Raw genomic sequence first — 4,199 nt, forward strand, 5'->3', positions numbered from 1 at the left:
AAAACCTCTTAAAATTGCTGATTTGTTAGAAAGTGATAAAACTGCATCTAGGTGTTTATGAATTGTTTTTATTCCAAGAAAAACAATATACCAGGAAGTTAGATATCATGTTCCATATTGCAGCCAGAGTTGGAAACTAGCATCAAACAAGAGTTTAAATCTTGTAGGCAAAGCTTTAATGCCTTCAGTTATTTCACAAACATCCTGTGTCATCTCATAAGATGAGCCAGCTGAAAACCTGGAGAAGCTATTTTTTTGATGCCACCACAACCTGATAGGTAGGCCATCACTTTTATAAAAGCAGACAAACCCCAGTGGAGAGTTTTCAGTGCAGCGAGTTAATTAAAGTGGCTTTCATTCCTTGAGAAAATGGAAGTAATATGCTCTGGCATAACACTGTGTTACTCTGAGAAAGATCAGGACAAGTCAAACTTTTGCTGATTTATGCCTCAAATGAGTGTCAGAAATCTGCAAGATTAAGATGAACAAACATTTGTTCCTCAAGTGTAAGCACACACTTTGATGTTGTTCACAATTCAAAGAGGGTAATTTTGAAAAGCAGCGACCCTGAATGTAGTGCAAGCTGAGAAAATCTGTGCTGAGTCTTGTGACTGACAGCAGCAGGTGAAAGTGACGCTTCCTGGTCAAATGAACTACCACCTCATTCCAGCAGGTGGTGCTGTGAATCTCTCTCAACATAGTGTGCTAGTTGAGACCTACAGTACATATATACAGTACATGAAAATATATGTGTGTTATTTCTACAGCAGTTCCCAGCATTACTGTCCTTGCAGGAGTTTGTGGTTTCTGGTTATAAATTCCATGTTATTGCATTCTTACCTTTGTAAGGTCTCTTTTCAGTGCAGCATTGGAGGAAGGAGTGGAGGACATCATGAGAGGAGGACATCATGAGAGGAGATCAGAGTTCACAGAGCTCCACAGGGATGGGGCTCAGGTTCGGTTCAGAGGAACATCTGCTGTCCTTGATGGACTTCTCTATATTTTGCTCTGAATCATTTTTGGGCTTCTTGCTCTTCTTCTTGCCAAAACGACTCTTCCACACCAAATTGCACTTTTTGGTGATGCCAACTTTGTTGTTTGGCTTTGCTGGCAGAATTAGTTACATACAGTAGCCTCACAGCCTCAGTGGACTGCATTGTCCTGAAAACCTGCTCAAAAACAAGGGACACGAGGATTTTGGCCTAGACAGTACAAGCGAAGATGGTGGCGTCCTCTGATCTGATAGAAAGTGTGGAGGTTGAGCCTGTCTGGGAAGCTGGAGAGGTGCTGAGGCAGGTGAAGTCTTCTAAATGTAGATTGTCAGCACGATGCTCAGAAAACAGGTGCTGCACCTTCTGTTGGACAAGACAACCAGCTGTGGATTGGTCTTTGTTATCCTCAGATGAAGTGCTCCTCTGGCTGACAGCATCAGCTCGTAGAGATTCACAGAAGTCGTTTCATTGACTTCTGAGACGAGTCTTGCCATTCTTTACTGTGTTATCTGTTTCTTGGCTCTTGAAGTTGTATTCTAATGGAAAAATACAAACACGTATGCAGTGTCAGAATAAATATTTAAATCTTTTTCTTACATCAAGGTGGAATTACAATAGTGTTAATGTTGTGCCTTCAGAATTTCACTGAAGTTAAGGTATTAGCTGTTTAATAACCTTGGTAGATCAGCCTACACGTTACTGTACAGCAGCAGTAAGACAATCATTGTTGAATTTTTCTTAATGTTGAAAACCAGGGAACCATTTTGGAAATGCTTAAATCAAACTTTAAATCGTGACAGTTTTTAATGAAACATATTGCTAGTTTGTTATTTTTCCTTATTTGCTGTACCGTTGTATAGTGCAATGATTGGTTGAAGATTTTCCCTGTTGTTGTGTTACCAAAGCATTTCAAAGATTGGTCATTTTTTGTAAATCTTGTAAGTGATCTTTCACTTCGATATGTTATTGTATTTTTTCTTCTTGCATTTCTTTTCATCAAACTATTATTTTGTTACATTGGTATGTTGGGTGTTATCCCTTACAAAACAATTACACATGACATTTTTTAATTTACATCGTTAATCTTATTAATTTTTTAAAGAAATAATTTTGCTAAAATAAATTACATTTTCTTGTATGTTTAAACTGTGCAGATTGTGTTAACTGTGCTGCTGATTAGTACCTGTTTCTCCTCAGACATCTTTAGATGAACTAGGTTGACTTTATCCGTCTCTTCCACTCTTGTCTGTCTTTCTTCTTTTTGAGATTTGGTTGGCGTATTTTGTCTTGTGATAAACTGTTTGCAGTTTAGTACAAATGTTTGGCTGCTCACTCTGGAATCTGATAGAATGTTATCACTAAAATACATGGCCATATGAGGACATGTATATCGCCATTTCATTTTAAGTTAAAAAGAAAAAAGAAAAATGTTCTTTAAGTATCAGTGGTAAAACTGTGTGTGTCCAAATTGTAACAAAGTACTTTGGGATTAATTGTCTTCTTGTCTTCTTGGACATGCACATGACATGAAAATAAAATAAATTAAGTGGTGTCGGATGGTGCATAGACATGTGTACTCGCCAATACTCGATTCAGCTTTATGAGTGGTATCAGAGGCTTGTCCAAGACTGGTATCAGAACAACTAATCTACACAAGACAATATATTATGTGTAAAGTAATATTCTCTCTAGATCACCTTATATGAGAAAATAAAAATCCAGATGAAAGTAGCCAGCATCTACAGCTGAGGAAAAAATGGCTATACTCAAGTAAAGTACATAATTAATTAAGTACAATATTCCAGTAAATATATTGTTGTTACACTGGCAGAATGTAACCCATAATGTGTCCCATAACAGATCTCTCCAGAGACCAGGATGCTCATTTATCATTTATGGCACCAGACTTTTCCCCTCCAATCTGCTCTGTCTCCTTATTCCTGCACAGACACACACAGATTATCCTGTGTGTGTACGTGGGTTCATTAACCCTGACAATATACACAGGCCAGACCACACAAAGAGCCAGAGCTCGGACAGTGTTATCACCAGAATCAGGGGCAATAACACACACACACACACACACAGACACACACACACACACACACACACACACACACACACACACACACACACACACACACACACACACACACACACACAAAAATGACTATCCAGGTGTTTGCCCAGTCGTTGCCCCCAATAAGTGTGTATGTTTGAGTTGACAGTGTTTACATCCAGATCTGGGTTCTGTTCTGTTCTGGGCATGAAGTCTTAACAAAAACTCTCTCCGGTGACATCTGTCAGCATTTACCCCCTTTTACCCTGCCATCCTCCCTGTGAAATGCAACGCTGTTACGTCATGAAACTTCCAAAGTGACAAATCATCTGCAATCAGGGCCTTAAAAGGCAATTTTTACTGCTACAATTGTACATCAGAGACTTTGCTTTATCAGATCTTTGGATGTTGACGCATCGCGTGATGTAATGGAGTGTTTTATGTGAAACAACAGTGGAAAAGCTAACAAGGACTATGAAAAAGGATGCACTGTACCATCAGATATAATGCATTCAAGTGTGTATGTGTGTGTAATGGAAACACTGGGTGCTGCGTCTCACCTTTGACCTGCTGGTGACAAAATACTTGTTTGCATGCTTCAAACCACAGACAACACAAACACACTCAAACACGTATATACGTGTGTGTGTGTGTGTGCGTGTGTGTGTGTGTGTGCAGCATGGGAAGTCGTTTTCCCACACTGGACAGGGATCAGTGGAGAGTTGGAGCACACAGGAAATAAAGTCTACTGGGAATTTAAACCCTGAGGAATCTCATCTGCTGTTCATCAGCCTTCAGTTACTCCTGCACACACACACACACACGCATGCACACACTCACACACACACTGACAAAACTCCACATGTACTCTAAACACTGTGGTTTAAAATAGCATTTTACAGCCTGAGCATTAAAACTGTTGGCAAAGCTCAATATTTTGAGAATAATCTGCTTTTATTTATGTACTTAATCCTTGCAAATTAGCTTTTACCCTCACAACTAATGCAGCAAATACTTTCCAAGAAAAGTAGATTCCGCTGAAACAATGACGACAAATATAGCCATGTATTACCACTGACCCTCAGTGTGTTCAGTCATAACAGTAAGTTGCCCTCCACATCTGGACTAAGGAGTCGTGTAAATAAAAG

The sequence above is a fragment of the Plectropomus leopardus genome, chromosome 15 (assembly GCF_026936395.1).
Source record: "Plectropomus leopardus strain MGB_pleo_1.0 chromosome 15, ASM2693639v1, whole genome shotgun sequence".
Classification (NCBI taxonomy): Eukaryota; Metazoa; Chordata; class Actinopteri; order Perciformes; family Serranidae; genus Plectropomus; species Plectropomus leopardus.